The 16,737-nt window shown below is 33.6% G+C and overlaps 2 long non-coding RNA genes across 3 annotated transcripts in view; one reads left to right on the top strand and one right to left on the bottom strand.

Moving 5' to 3' along the window:
- LOC140512507 (uncharacterized) overlaps positions 1–16,737 on the bottom strand; it is a 204,353-nt gene that overhangs the window by 11,675 nt on the left and 175,941 nt on the right. The window lies entirely within an intron of this gene.
- The window catches only part of LOC140512508 (uncharacterized), a 60,948-nt gene that overhangs the window by 18,465 nt on the left and 25,746 nt on the right, over positions 1–16,737 (top strand). The window contains exons 1-2 of one of the 2 annotated variants that reach the window (XR_011969782.1): positions 11,535–11,587; positions 16,019–16,149. This is a non-coding gene — a long non-coding RNA (uncharacterized lncRNA). Of the gene's footprint in view, positions 1–11,534; positions 11,588–16,018; positions 16,150–16,737 lie in introns of those variants that run through there. The other variant, XR_011969781.1, reaches the window with a different exon arrangement.

The raw sequence follows: 16,737 nt of genomic DNA, 5'->3' as shown, positions 1-16,737 counted from the left end.
AATTCACCAATGAAGAGAAAATTAAAACAATAATTGGAACTATTTTGTGCAACTGTATACCAATAAATTTTACAGTCTTAGTGAAATGGATGAATATTTGCAAAAATATAAATTATTCAGATTAATCCCTTTATTACATGTAATTTTTGTTGCATCATAGTTCTTGTTCATGTTTTATGTTATGACCAGGCTGGAGGTATTCCCCTCCATTAAGACTTAGCTTTTCCTGTGAACTTTTTTGTTGTTTTGATAATTGCATTTCAGTATAATTTTTTTCCTCGGCAATTTAATGTATTTTATGCATTTAAAAATATTGTTCTTAGAAGTGGTCCATTGTCTTTACAAGATGCCAAAGGATCCATAACACAAAAAGTTTAACAACCTCTGTCATTGTTAGAAATATGGTTTAACTTACTTACTACACCCTCTAATGAGTCTCTCCATTTTCCTTCTTTGTCATCTGCAGTTCTGATTGTTGAGAGACTGTCCCATATATGTGTGGAGAACTTTATCAGCAAGGGGAACTCCTCCGGCCAACAGCAATCAATTAAAAAAAAAATAGCCCTCAATCATGTGTGGCCTTTTTGCCTTGTTAAGGAGTGGTGGAATGATGGAAAAGTATGTAGAGCATCAGAATAGAATGGTTTTTATATCATCTGTATATACTGATATTCTAATTATGAGATGTTAGCCAATTATCGTTATCTAATAATTGATTAATATCTAAAACTTGTAAAATGTTTTAATTTTCTGTTTAATTTATTAAATTTTCATAAGTAATTCTATAAATTATTTTTATTTTTAAAATAAATAATTTATTTTTTAACATTCTTTCCTCAATCATGTGTGGCCTTTTTGCCTTGTTAAGGAGTGGTGGAATGATGGAAAAGGATGTAGAGCATCAGAATAGAATGGTTTTTATATTATCTGTATATACTGATATTCTAATTATGAGATGTTAGCCAATTATCGTTATCTAATAATTGATTAATATCTAAAACTTGTAAAATGTTTTAATTTTCTATTTAATTTATTAAATTTTCATAAGTAATTCTATAAATTATTTTTATTTTTAAAATAAATAATTTATTTTTTAACATTCTTTCCTTTTTCAATTTTGAGTACCAAATTCTCTCTCTCCCACCCAATCCTTCCCTTACCAGCCTACAGGGTAAGAAAAACTATATCAATTATACATGTGAAATCATGCAAAACATTTGCATCATAGTCATATCACAAAAGCAGTAACAAAATTATCCTTCAATTTGTACTTAGAGTTCATTAATTTTCTCTTTGAAGGTAAATAGCGTTTTCTTTTTATCCTACATCCTTTGGAACTGTCTTGGATCATTGTATTGTTCAGAGTAGCTAAGTCTTTCACAGTTAACCATCCTTACAATAATGCTGTAATTGTGCACAATGATTTCCCAGTTCTCAATTCATTTACCATCATTTCCTATAAGTCACCTAGGCTTTTTAGAATCATCCTACTCATCATTTTTTATAGCACAACAGTACTTCATCACAATCATATACACAAGTTGTTCATCCATTCCCCAATTCATGGGCATCCCTTCAATTGCCAACTCTTTGTCATCACAAAAAGAGATTTTCATATGCTTACATAAATACACATACACACACATATAAGTATGTGTGTATATGTATATACACACGTGAATATTCATATTTCTCAATATTCATATTCAGTCTCTGTGAGATACAGACCTACGTAGTGATATTGTTGAGTCGAAGAGTGTGCACAGTTTTATGGCCTTTTGGCTATAATTTGACATTTGCTAAGAGTGGTGGATCAATGGAATCGATACATAAGTATACAATAGATAGTAGTAAATGGCCACAGTAATCTAGTGTTCGATAAGCCCAAATTGTTCCAAATTGTTCTTCAGAATGATTGCATAAGTTAATAACTTCACCAACAGATTATGAGTGTACCTATCCCCTCCAGCATTTGTCATTTCTGATAGGTGTGAGCTGATACCTCAGAGTTGTTTTAATTTGCATTTTTCCAATCAATAGTGATTTAGAGTATTTTTTTCACATGACTATTAATAGCTTTATTTCTTTTTCTGAAAATTCCCTATTGATATCCTTTGACCATTTATTAATCGGGAAATGGCTCTTTTTTTTTGTAAATTTGAATCAATTCTATACATATATATATATATATATATGTATGTATATATACATACATACATATATGAGAAATGAATGCTTTATTAGAGAAACTTAATGTAAAATTATTTGATATTGCTTCATTTATTAGGAATGTTTTAGCAAAATGTAGTTTCCCTGATTATCTTGTTTTATTATGTCTATTTTTACTTTGTCTGAGATCATGATTTTTTTTTTACTGCCTTTTTTTTACTTTAGCTAAAACATAATGGATTCTGCTTTAGTGCTTTATTTTTAACTCAGTGTGTGTCTCTCTCTTTCATAGAAACAATAATTTCATTAAAGAGAATGACAACTAATTTTGTGAGATACATCCGAAACAGTACTTAGAAGAAAATGTATATCTCAAAATGCATGAATCAATAAGAGAAAGAAAGAACAGATCTATGATTTGGGCAGTCATACAACTAAAATAAAAACAAAAGTGAAAACAGAACAAATATAAAATTTTCAAATAGGCACCAAAACTAAAATTCTGAAAATCAAAGAAAAGGTTAAGGAAACTGAAAGTTAAAAATTTAACTAATAAACTAGCAGCTGGTTTTTTTTTTTAAAAAAAAAACAATAAAATAGATGAACTACTGGTTAATTTGATTGTTAAAAAGAAAGAAGAAAATCAAACTACTGGTATAAAAAATGGAATTGGTAAATGAACCATCAATGAAGATGAAATTAAAACATTTATGAGTTATTTTGCCCAATTATATGCCAGTAACAGTGAAAATCTAACTGAAATGAATATTTATAAAAAATATAAAACTCCACAGCTTAACAGAAGAAGAAATAGAATACTTAAATAACCCTATCTTAGAAAAAGAAATCAAACAAGTCATCAATGAGCTCCCTAAGAAAAAAATCCCCAGGACCACATTATTTCCAAGTGAATACTATCATGTCAGGAAAAATTAGTTCCAGTACTGTCTGAGATATTTTGGGGGAGGAGGGGGCATAAAGAGTGAGCTCCCTCAAATCCCCTTTACAACACAAATATGGTTTTCGATAGCTAAACATGGGAGAGCAAAAATGGAATAAGAAAACTATAGATCAGTTTCCTTAATGAAAATCAATGCAAATTTTTGAAATAAAATACTAGAAAGGAGATTACAACAATTATACCACAAAGACCACACATTATGACAAGATGGGATTTATGCCACGAATACAGGGGTGCTTAAGTAATAGGAAAACTATCAGCTTAGGTGACCATACCTATAATAATAACAAAAATCATGTGATTATATCAATAGATACAGAAAAAGTCTTTGACAAAATACAACACCTATTCCTATTAAAAACACAGGAAATGATAGGAATCAAAGGAACCTTTCTTAAAATAATAGTATCTATAGTGAATAGTATCTATAATGAAGGTAAAATGATAGTGTGAGAAACAAAAGAAAGAATTCTATTTCCACAGGATTAAAAACTACTCCCAGATTTGCAAAAGTTACAACAGAATGTAAGTCAGAGGTGACTGGTTCTCATTGGGGCTGTATCCTAGCACATCCAGGCTTCTGATTAAGTAAAAGGTCAGAAACTTTTATGCATGCTTAACAGATGGTTTGAGGGGGAATGTAGCAAGGAAAAGAACACAGAAGAGGTGGTCCAGAAAGTTGCATCTAGTCAATGGGGGACAAAAGGGTAAATTCAAATTGGGAACAGGGCATAAATAACCATGCATTTGTCTGAGCAAATGTACTCCTTTCAGAAGTTACCCATTCACAAGGAATGTAAAAAAAAAAAGTAAAATAAAGTAAGAGCTCTCCTGGCTTCACAATGAGTATTTTCTTTCTAGAGCAAGCTTGCTTCTCACAATAGTATCTATAATGACTAGTATCTATAGTGAAAGTAGACATGAATCTTTCACAATAAGATTATGGGTTAAAGCAAAGATATCCGTTATCACGAATGTTATTCAGTATTATATTAGAATATAACAATGAGAAGAAAAAAATTTAATTAGGATAGGTAATGAGGAAAAAAATTATCACTGAGTATTACATGATGTATACTTGGAGAATCTTAGAGAATCTACTAAAAAAGTAGTTGAGATCATTAACAACTTCATCAAGGCTGTGAGTTATAAAATGAACCCACATAAATGATCAGCATTTCTATACTACCAACAAAATTCAGCACAAAGAGATAAAAAGAGATATTCCATTTGAAATAACTGCAGACAACATAAAATATTCAATAGTCTACCTACCATGACAACCCCAGGGATTAAATGAACACAATTACAAAACACTTTTCACACAAATAAAGACAAATTTAAACAATTAGTAAAATACAAATTGCTCATGGATAGGCTGAATCAATATAATAAAAAAATGACAATTCTACCAAAAGTAATTCAATTATTGAGTGACATACCAAACTAACAAAGAATTATTTTATAGAACTTGGGGAAAAAAGAGTAACACAATTCATCTGGAAGAACAAAAAGTCAAGATTATCAAAGAAATCAATTAAAAAAAGATTAAGAAAGGTAGCCTAGGAGTTCCAGATTTTAATCTATGTTTCATATCAGTAAGCACCAAAACAATCTGGCACTTGCTAAGAAATAGAGTGGTGGATCAATGGAATAGATTAAATAACGAAATAGACAGTAGTAAATGAACATACCAATCTAGTGTTTGATAAACCCAAACATCCAAACTTTTGGGATAATAGCTTACCATTTGACAAAAATTGCTGGGAAAACTGGAAGGCAGTTAGGCAAAAATTAGGCATAGATCAACATTTTATGCTATATACCAAGATAAGGTTAAAGTAGATAAATAATTTAGACTTAAAGGGTGATATCATAAGTAAATTAGGGAAGCCTGGGGAAAATGTACCTGCCAGATCTATGGATAAGGGAGGAGTTTATGACCAAAAAAGAAGTAAAGGAGATTATGGGAAGTAAAATAAATACTTTTGACTGCATGACATTAAAAAGCTTCTGCATAAATAAATTCAATGCAGCCAAAATAGAAGGAAAGTGGGAAAAATTGTAATGGGAGAAAGGAAGTTTCTCTGATAAAAGCCTCATTCCTAAGTTATATAGGGAACTGAGTCAAATTTAAGAAAATAAGAGCCATTCCCAAATTGATAAATGGTTAAAAGATTTGATCAGGCAATTTTCAGAAGAAGAAATCATTTAGTCACATAAAAATGCTCTAAACACTCATTAGAAAAATGAAAATCAAAACAACTCTGACATACCACTTTACACCTATCAAATTGGCTAACATGACAGAAAAGAAATATGACAAATGCTGAAGGGGATGTCGCAAAATTGGGACATTATTGCACTGTTGGTAGAGTGATCCAATAATTTTGGACAGTAATTTGGAACTATGCCCAAAGGACCATGAAACTGTGCATACTCTTTCACCTAGTAAGACCACTGCATATATCTCAAAGAGATCAAAGAAAAGGGAAAAGGTTTTATTTCAACAAAAATATTTGTAGCAGCTCTTTTTGTGGTGATAAAAGCCCGAGTCACATGGAGCCTGTGGTAGGAGAAGTTTGCTGAATGGATGGACCAGGAGGAAATGGAGCTAGAGCAGAGCTGAGAGGAAATTTGGTGAGAGAGTAGTCGTCACTGAAGGATGCAGTCAAGTTGGCAGTTGACTGTGAGTGTGGGAAGGGCATTTTGTTTAAGGGAAGCCTGCTTGTGATTTGTTTAATGGAGCTGGTTTGTGGGCAGTCTAGCAGGGGGAAGGCTTGGGGATGGTATTGCTCTCTGCATTGTCATTATGCAGAGATTTTTGTTGCTGTGATGGATTTGGCTTTCTGATGTCTGAATAAATGTTTCAGTTCTGTCTTCCATGTGGAGAGTCTGTGGTATTTTGTGATTCAGAATTGTTCTGGGATATTCGTGGCCACCATAGGCACTGTGAATATCACATGGGTGCTACAGGCCCAATTAGCATTTTTCTTTGATGCTTTGCTTGTGGCTGCTTTCACATTGTTATCTTCCTCCAACTTTATGTTTTGGTCCTCCTTGCCACCTCAGTAGCTTTTTTTGTGGTATTTGTTGTTTAGTTCTTTACTCATTTTTCCAGTTCTGTCTTGACTTCAAATTTTATGTGAAAGTTGGGAGGAACTGTTCTAAGCTTTAAGTTGCTTTTTTTCCCCCGAGGCTATTTTTAGAGTTAGTTCTGGGGTTCTACAAGTTTTTGGTACTTCCAAGATGGTGTGATCCAGACAAAGGTGTGGTCACTGCTCTTATAGTCTGCACTCTGATATTTAACCAGAAAGAGCCTCTGCTCCCTTGTAGCTGCAAGTATTAGTACTCCTCTGTGTCCTAGAACTATGACCCGGAACTTGTTATGAGTTTCCATTCAGCACAAACTGCACCCAGTGCTAACAAAGGGTCACCTATAATCTCTTTCTGACCAGTTTTCCATTCCCCTTACCAAGTCTGTGTTGAGAGCTACTGAAACTGCTACTGCTACCACTGCCACTGTGCTTCCTCCAAGGCCTACCACTGGTGCCCCCATGGCACTGCACACTGACTTCCACCCCAGTGTCACAAATCTTTTCTGCCAACCTCCTTAATTGTCTCAGGTTGCAAAAATGTCTCATTCTGACCTTTTCTTGTCTCTGCCTCTCCTAAATTTATCTGAGGAGTTAAAGTTGTTTAGAGAGAAATGCTCTATGAATTATTTTTGAAGAAACAGAATAATTTCTCAGTTTTTTCCTTCAGGAAAAGGGCTATTATAGTACTGTATGCTTCTCTTTTCTTACTTTAGAATTCTCCTGATAAATTAGTAAGTGAATTGCACATGTTTCTGAGTGAAAAAAATCACTGGTTTTAGAATTAGAGGCATTGCATTTAAATCCTAGTTCTGGTAGTTACTACTTATGTGTACAAAAAGGGGGAGTTTAGTCTAGAGATCTTTAGGATTTCTTCCAGGTCAAAATCAGTGAACCTTTTTCTAGCAGAATTTTCTTCACAGAAACTATGAGACCTGATTAATTCTGAAATAGCAGAAAGATTTTGGAGAAAGATCCAATTTATTAAAGTTGAAACACCCTTTGATTCTATAATATATGCAGAAAAAACATTCCTCACAGATTGTCCATATATGCATATGTGTACACATGTGTATATCATATATATACACATAAAATGGACAAAAAGACACCAAGCAATCCAGATTATTTATATAATAACCTCATCTGTTATAAATCTCATCTCTACAGTACTAGCAGATGATGAGATTCCCAGGAAGATCAAAATAGAAACGTTCATTTCGCAATGCTGCCAACTCATCAGAATGGTGGTTCATAATGAAAAGTATGTTCAGAAGCTTGCAGCCATCCAGTACATAATGGAAAGAATGATGTGTGTGAAAACTTCCCGTGGGACTTTTTTTATGACAAGTAAAATGGCACCAAAAGTTGAGACTGTCAGACGAAAATAATAGATGAATTTCCCCCCTGCATATCTCTTCAGCCTCTTTTATTTTTGAAATTTACTGATACATTTTCTTTGCCACAACAAATAACTTGTAACAAATATCCAAACATACAAATTATAAGGTACATTCCTTCAAAAATAACTGATCAGTTGTTACCAGAAGGAAGAAATGTATCTGTTAGCTTTGATATTATGGAACTAGCATTCAGCACTGTCTTTGTACAAATTTTGGTGCTTTGCCATATTGACTTCATTAACGTTGTTGTAGTTTTATTCTTTTGACAATGCTTTCTTCATTCAATAGCACTTCAATAGAAGCCTTCCCATGATTTTCTTAATTCCTCATGTCTATCATTCCTTAGGTTCCAGCATTAATCTATGACATTCTTATACTGTGGTTTCTTTAATTTATTTAGTCAGTCCCCAATTGTTGGACATACATTTGTTGCCAACTTTCTGTTATCACACAAAATGTTACTATGAATATTTTTGGACACATATGTTGAGGTCAAGGGTTTGGACAATTTAGTAATCATTCTTGCATGGTTTCATGTTGTTTTTCAGAATAATTGAATCAACTCACAATAATTGCAGCTGTAAATGAGCATGCCTATCAATTCAATTGAATTCAACTGACTCATTAACTGTCTAAAATATGATAAATATTGGAGATATGAAGACAAAAACAGTCCCTGCCCTCACAGAGCTTAAATTCTATTACGGATATAACGTATACATAGATAAGCATATAAAAGGCAATTTATGGAGGAAATCTAAAACCTAGGGAGATCAGTAAAAGTTTCTGAGAGTAGTTGACATTTGATTTCAATATAAGGATCACAAAAAGAAGCGGGAAAGAACTGCACATGATGTACAAGTACAAGCAGAACGAGAAGAGAGTATGGTCATGGAAGCCTGCAAAATTGTCAGAGTAGGAGGTCTGAGAAAAGTCTATGGGATGTTGCAATTAAAGAATTTTTAATGAGTTTTGAAAGAGCAATTTCCATAGTGTGGTGAGTCAGAAAACAAATTTCAATGGAGCAAGGAGTAATTGTATGCAGAAAGTAAACGTCATTAGAGAAGTGATAACAATTTGAGATTCTTGATAATGTGAAGATCCTTAAAAATAGAGTTATTTCAAAGAACTACAAATTTAGAAAACAAAGGTATCAAATGAGAGTGTTAGAAGTTGTTTTTATTTTTAACATTAGAGTGTTTTAAAATCTACTTAATGAAGTTACTATGACCAAAAATATCTTTGAATAACAATTAAAAGTTTGGCTTCTCTTATTCTTTTCTTAAAATCATGGGCATTGTGCCTTTTTTAAAGTTATAATACTAATTTAAATGTATTTTTTGCAGCATACACACGCCAATATTTGTTTTATTAGCATTAGAAATTAGGCCAAATTTATATTTGTTTACTGAAATGCACATTTAAAAAAATCAATTTCTAAGGTTCTGTAAATGAATACAGATGACCCACACCTGTTTTATATTTTCTAAAACAAAGTCTAAGCACTATAAAAAATAAAAAGCCTGTAGAAAATAGCTTGCGTTCTGACTGCACAGAGAAATTAAAATACTCTCATATAATACGTTTGAAAAGTTTATCTTACAAGTTTTTTAAAATAAAGAGGTTTTTGCATACACTTTAATGAACCCCAGGGTTAGAGTCACCTCCCTTAACATCATGATTAATTGTAATGGTAACTAAAGATATTAGTTAACTGTAAAAAAAAAAAAAGAATTCAAACCAATAGGTTTTTGATATTTCTATTAGCAATAGTTTTTTTTTTTCAAAAGTGTTTATGATACTTGGTGATGAGATTCAAAACCATTCAGCAAGTCAATGGAAGATCTGAGTGAAACCAATGCCCTGACTCTTATTACTGTGGTGTAGTGGAAAGAGAATTAGACAAGGGCTCAGGAGAGATCTTGGTTTAAACCCCATCTTCCAGATTTACTTGGAGGTGGGATGGTGAGAGAGGAAATATTAAAAATAGAATGACATCAAAAACTATACAAATCCTGAGATATTTAAAGGATTTCTATTTATGAATCCTTAGAAGTTGAGCCATAATTACTGTCTAAACAGTAATAATACCAGTAATAAAACAACAGTAATAATAACTGGCTTTATATAGTACTTCAGAATTAGCAAAGCATTCTATATGTATATGTATCAATATACATGTGTGCATATATACACCAGTCTCATTTGATCTTCAAGTGGGAAGACATTATGTGATTCACCCAAGGTCATGGAGCTAGCAAGTGTCTGAGGAAGGATTCAAGTTCATATATTTTGTAATTTTCACAGGTAATTTGCAAAACACATATATATTTCAATTAGGAATGTGCACTACAGAATCCTAAGGCATGACTTTCACTAAAGGCAAATAATATCAAACATTTTAGTCTTCACCATCACAGTCAGTGTTTTGAGAAACACTAGTGATCATTATTTTAAGAACAATATTTTAGAAGGGATCATATCCTCTTGCATGTTATTTGTTGGACTTAATTGCATTTCAGAATAATGTGTAAATAAAATATGAATAAAAACCCATTTTCCTCTGATTTTCTTTATACAGTAATTATGTTCTTTTGAGAAAAAACATCAACCCAAAGATGGTGCTTAAAGAACCTAGGAAATCTTTTCAAACCCATATTTAGAGAGGAAATGCCACTTTGATGGTATAATATCCAAAATAATTTTAAAATATCAATGTAATACTTTTAAGGTTATTTTGATTTTGGGCTCAGTGGCTTAAGCATTAAAAAAAAACACAATAATGGTAAGTTCTGTAAACAGAACACCACAAAACTGAAAAAGCCTTTCTACTTCTATAAGACTCTTCTAACTGTATCTTAACATGAACTTTCTCTTGGTTTCTCAGACCTTATTTCCTAAAACAGCACTTAGGGTGAGCTCCTGGATTTGAGAAATGAGCAAGCTGATCTAGACTAAAGCAAGATCAACATTTTTATGGAACATGAATATCAAGTAATAAGGAAGCATGTTTACAGAATAAATTAACAGAAACACATGGCCATGGGGTGAAAGACAATTTAGATGAAAAAGCTATAATTTTCAGTCTGTAGCTCATTAAGGGATGTATAACAGATCAAGCTCCTGATTAATGAATTATCTAAGATGAATTTTATATATCAGTATTCTAATTAAAAAGGCATACTTGTCAATTTATATGTAGTGACATCTAGACTTTGTGAGATGGAAAGTGTTAGTTGCTTTTGGAATTGGGTAGTAGGTAAGGAGTTGGTCAAAGCTAAGCTATGCTTGAAATAGTTATTTTTCTAAATTCATCAAATAAATAACCAGTTGTTTTGAATAGGATGGTTACTGCTCTCATTATCAATATGCTAAAATAGGGATAGGTCCTCCTTCTTCTGCCTTTTACTCTATTGCTTTAGTTTCGAGCATTCATCTTGCCTTCATGGTGCAGCATAAGAACTTTACCTGGTGAAAAAAGAAAGACAAAAATTCATGGCTTAAACACAAAGGAGCTGCTTGTAGGTCTTGATAACTCTACAAGAAACAGATGTCAACACAGTGACTTCCTGCCAAGGAGAGAGCAGGGGGTAAGAGAGGAATGCTGAGACCGTAAATGAGATAACATGTTTGTGGCGTTCACTGTAGTGTACAAATGAAATGAGTGATAAACAAGTGATAATGAGTGGACTATCTTCCTTATTTTTCATGGAGAATTTTCCCCAGCATTAAAGAACTTCATCCGCTTATTCTTAAAAATGTTAGAAAACAAAGTTCCAATCCCTGTACAGCACTAAAATTGCAGTAGAAAGCTGGCCATATGCAGGGTCATAGGATCATAATATTATCAAGCCAGAAGGGACCTAAAAAGTGATCTAGTCCATCTTCTTTCTTTTTGTTTTTCAGATGAAGAAACAGATTGATAGAGGTTATGTAACTTAGCCAAGATCGCACAGATAGTAAGTGAAAGAAGAAGTGGATTTAGACAAATGACCCTTGAAACTTTAAACTTTGAACTTTGTGGTAATCAGTGGAAAAGGAATGGACTATGTTAAGCTGTGTTCATTAGAAAAGATTAGGAATGAATTATGTGAAATGATAGTTTTTACAAATCCTTTAAAAAAAATGTCTTGATCTTCATTCTGTCTTTCCCACTTCTCAACCATCTTTATCAACAGAGACGACCTTTCCCACGTCTACATGCCTTTCTTAAACAATTAATGTTTTTCATATGTCAGCACTGTTGTTGCTATTATTCCTACAGTATATTCTTCTTCATAGTAATTCTATCTCCTTTTCATCTAGTGTGGTTCTGCTGGACCATTTATTTATTTTATTTTTTTGGCTTACCTCTTGGATTCTCTACATCTGTGAAACACTTTCCTGTTTACAAGCCCCAAGTATAATTAAAGGAACTATGGGTACTTGCAAGGAATGCAGAAATTCTGGCTTCAGTCTCCAGGCATAGGTTCACTTCCCAGTCACACTTATTATTTGCCATTTTTTTCTGGAATGGTACATGAGAGGTGATACGTTCTTTCAATATGATCAGTTTCTTGGATGGAGAAATATTCACCACATGTAAATCTTCAAGGTAAGGGACACAAAGGCAAAGAAAAGTAAATAGAAGTTCTCTTCCCCTTTAGTTGGATGGCAGCAGACTTATGTTGAAGTCTGCCCCCTCCCCTTCAGCTCCAGGCCATGGGTCATAAAGACTGAGATATGCCACTGTGTATACCACCCTGTCCTGAATGAATACTATTTCCTGCTGCAGTGAGAAAAATTCAAATCCACATACTCACTGCTGGCAGTGTGGCTGCATTTATTGAAGGTCTGGGTTGTTCAAGTGTTTCAAGCCACACATGGCCTTAATAATGAAACAATTCCTGACTTGATAGCTGACTTCAAAGATAAGATTCAGTCTCACCAAAATACATCTTACTCTCACAGGCCCTTCTTCTCCCCTTGATTTATGTCTCTGAGTGTCTACTTCTTCTCTGAGTGTGTATTTACCTCACTTCAGACTTGGAAATTATCCAGTGTTACAAGGTTGGATCAAACCACAGTTTACATAGGATATCTCCCAAGAATATTAGGTGATGTAGAATTAAGAGGTTAATCATCCCGTTGAAGGCAGCTCTCCTTTTCAATCTGTAATGAACCAATGACTCAATCCAGTGGCACAATTTAGTGGGTTTACTGTGTTCAGAAGGAAAGGATTTGAAGGGGAAAGGCAAAGAGAATGTAGTTGATTAACTTAACTAAATCATAATAGACAATGAGTCTTTTTAATTTGCTTCTCAAACTTCCCTGTGAGTGCTGTTGTAGGCTGGGGAGGAACAGAGGGAGAAGGATAGAGGGCACACCCTTTCCTATCCCTTCCCTGTTCTTGGGTATTATCTGTTTTGCCCTTCTACAATGCAAAGAGACTGAAGTACCATGAGGCAGAAGTAAAACAGGATTGTGAAAGTTGCTGGTGTCATCAGAAATAAATCCCACAAATGCTGAAAAGCAATCTAGCCCACTGTGGCTGCATTTGGAGTAAGATGACTTAGTTGCAAGTCCTGCCTTAACATCTGTGTTAACCTGGGCAAATCCCAGCATCCTTGGGCTTCAGTTTCTAATTTGTAAAATGAGGTGGTTGAATTAGATCACCTTCAAGGTCCTTTCTAACTAAATCTTTGATCCTCAAGCATTACCATGATTGGATATTGTTCCCAAGCAAAGTATTATTCTACCACTTCTCATGAAAAATAAAAGTTAGTGAGGTTTAACCTTTTAAAGATAAAAGTTCACAAAGATATTTTGTCGTAAAAGACCCAAAGGCAGTTTTAGAAAGAATTAAAATATCTTTTTTCTACCCTAAACACAAATCCAAATCTCACTCCTCTCTAATGCATTTTATACAGTCACCAAATTGATATCTTTCAAAAATAGATCTGACCAGACCCTACTCATAAATATTCAAAGATTCCCTTTTGTAGCTAGGATAACATAGGAACTTTTCAGCCTAGAATTTAAAGGTATTCCCTCCACACAAACACACATACACACATAAGGCTCCCATAGAATAGCAAGGAGAGATGAAAAAGTTTTCTTAAATGAGCAACACAAAGAAACAGAAGAAAAAATAGAATGGGAAAGACAAGATATCTCTTCAAGAAAATTGATATCAATGGATCATTTCACATAAAAACGGACTTGATAAAAGATAAGAATAGCAGGGACTTAATTGAAGTAGAAGAGATTAAGAGGAGCTGGTAAGAATATACAGAAGAACAATACAAGAAAGATTTTAACATCATGATAATGGTGTGGTTACTGATCTAGAGCCAGACATCCTGGAGAATGAAGTCAAGTTGGTCTTAGGAAATGGTACTAAGAATGAGACTAGTGAAAGCGATAGAATTCCAGATGAATTATTTAATGTCATGAAAGATATTGCTGTTAAATTGCTACACTCAATATGCCAGCAAATTTGGAAAACTCAAAAGTCACCACTGCATTGGAAAAGATCATTTTATGTCCCAATCCTAAAGAAGGGAAATGCAAAAAAAAGTTGTAATTACTGAACAACTGTGCTCTTTTCACACACTAAAAAGGTTATGCTTTAGATTCTGTAAGCTAGTCTATAGCAACATGTCAACCAAGAATTATCAGAAGAGCAGGCTGGTTTTTGAAGAGGCAGAGGAACTGGAGACCAAATTGCCAACATTTGCTGCATTGTGGAGAAAGCAAAGGAATTCCAGAAAAATACCCAATTTTCCTTCATTGACTACACTAAAGTATTTTCTGACACTGATAATTGATGTAGTAGGTTTGTTTAGAAGCTAATTGTCAGATTAGCTTTTACAAAGGATTTTTTGTAAATAAATTCAAATAGTTTCCATGAATTTTAAGGAATTTTTACCTGATTACAACAGTTCTGAGTCTTCACTGTTCTCTGAACAGAACACTAGAATCAATGTGAACCCACCAGAGCCAATATTGAGATGTGTGTGTGTGTGTGTGTGTATGTATATTGATATCCCTGTCACATGGGTGTGTGATTAGCTGAAGGAATCAGAAATTTTTAGCTGTAGTAAAATAAGATTTCATGAAAATAAATTTTATCTTTGCATTTGAAGACAATGAATCAAAACCATGTGTTTTAAGTAGATTCCAAATTTCATAGTAAAAATTATAATTCACATCTAACAATAATAACTTGCATATATCTATTGCTTAGATTTAAAAAATCATTTTCATTCCTTATGGAAATGATCTTATTTGTTCATTATACAGCAGCTTTAGGAAGGTCAGGTTTCATTTCCATCTTATAGATGAAAAAAAATTGAGTTCTACAGATGTGATTCTACCCTCACAATATCTTTTACATCTAAATAAATCTTCATGATGCAGCAGGTCAGGTCTCATTACATAGACTATGCTAATAGCTTTTCTGAGTCTTCCTGCTTTAATTCTCTCTCCTTTCCAATCTACCCTCTACATAGCTGCCAATATAATATTCTTAAGGCATAAGTCTAACCATTTCACTTCTCTTCTCAAAAAACTTCTGTGGCTGCTGATTGCCTTTTGAATAAAACCCAAAATTTTTAGCCTGGCTCATAAAGCTCTCTGTAGTCTGACTCTAGCCCATATTTCCAATGGGACTATAATATTTCCCAGTATATACATCATATCTAACTGCAGTAGAATACTAGCTGTTTTCTATACTTAATGTTCCACCTCCCATCTTCAGTTCCTTGTTGTGAAAAGGTCTCTGAGACTGTAGTGTTTTTCCTCCTTTCATGTCTGCTTTTCAGAATCCTTGCCATTTGCCACTTCTTTTCTGAAGCCTTCCCTAATTCATTTTCCCACCAACCCCTGATTATTTGTATATTATTCCTCCTCAAATTACCTTGCTTTTACTTATTTTTCTATATGTTATACCATAGGAGAAGATTAAGTCCCTTAAGAGGAGGGACTACCTTAGGTTTGTCATTGTATCTCTGGTGTTTAACTATTTCCTTTCACATAATAAACATTTAATGAACTTTTATTTAATTGACTAATCAATCACATGACTGACCAGTGTTAGAACTTGAGTTTTCTGGCTCCTTCTATTCCTTATACTGTTGTTGTTTAACTTCATAGAATCTCAGTTTTAGAAGGGACATGAAAAACATCTCTCCACTAAAACTAAGAAGTCATCAAGAATTTCCTCCAAAAAGAAAACAAATAAAATAAAAATTAAAAAAAAAACCAATTAGAGATCATACAGTTTTTGCTTGAAGATCTTCATTTGGGAAAAGTTAGTACCTTCTAGAATGGCTCATTCCATTTTTATATTTTAAAAAATGACCAAATGGAACATATTTAATCTCACCTCTGTCTCTTGTCATTTCTAGCTCCCTTCAAGACTTACCTCAAGTGTCACTTCCTTCAGGAGGAAGTTCCTGATTGTTCTCCACCCCTCTAAATTGCATTTATTTAGCTGTGTACATGTTGCTTCCTTAAGTACAATGCAAGCTCCTTGAAGGTAAGAGTTTGTTTATTTTCAGTCTTTATATTCTTAGTATGTAGTACAGTGCTGGTTTCTTAAATCTTTTTTTGTATTATTGAATTGACATGCTGGATATATCCCAAATTGGAGGGTTTTCGCATGTAAAGTTATACATTTTCTTCTCTTGACCTCAGTGGGAAGAAATAGCACCAATGAGTAGGAGTTATGGGTGTGGGTTATATTTTGTCTTCTTAATTATTAGAGATATCTAGAAATAGTGAGTTCCCTTTCATTGAAGTTTAGTATTCAGTCATGTTCAGCTCTTTGTGATCTCACTTGGAGTTTTCTTCATAAAGATACTTCATGTGGTTTTGCCTTCTCCTTCTCCAGGCCATTTTTTACTAATGAGGAAACTGAGGTAAACAGAGTTAAGTCATTTGTCTTCACACAGCTGGTAAGTTGCCTGAGGTCATATTTGAACTCAGGTCTTCCTGACTCCAGGCCCAATGTTCTATCCACTGTACCACTTACCTGCTCAATCATGTGATGGTTGTATAATTTCCTATTGGTTCTGGAGGGAATGGTATAGGTATGGTTTTTACTTGGAGTAAGGTCTAGACTAGA

The sequence above is a fragment of the Notamacropus eugenii genome, chromosome 6 (assembly GCF_028372415.1).
Source record: "Notamacropus eugenii isolate mMacEug1 chromosome 6, mMacEug1.pri_v2, whole genome shotgun sequence".
In the NCBI taxonomy this organism is placed as follows: Eukaryota; Metazoa; Chordata; class Mammalia; order Diprotodontia; family Macropodidae; genus Notamacropus; species Notamacropus eugenii.
The sequence above is the reverse complement of the archived record's forward strand: the minus strand, read 5'-3'. Positions and strand labels throughout refer to the sequence as shown.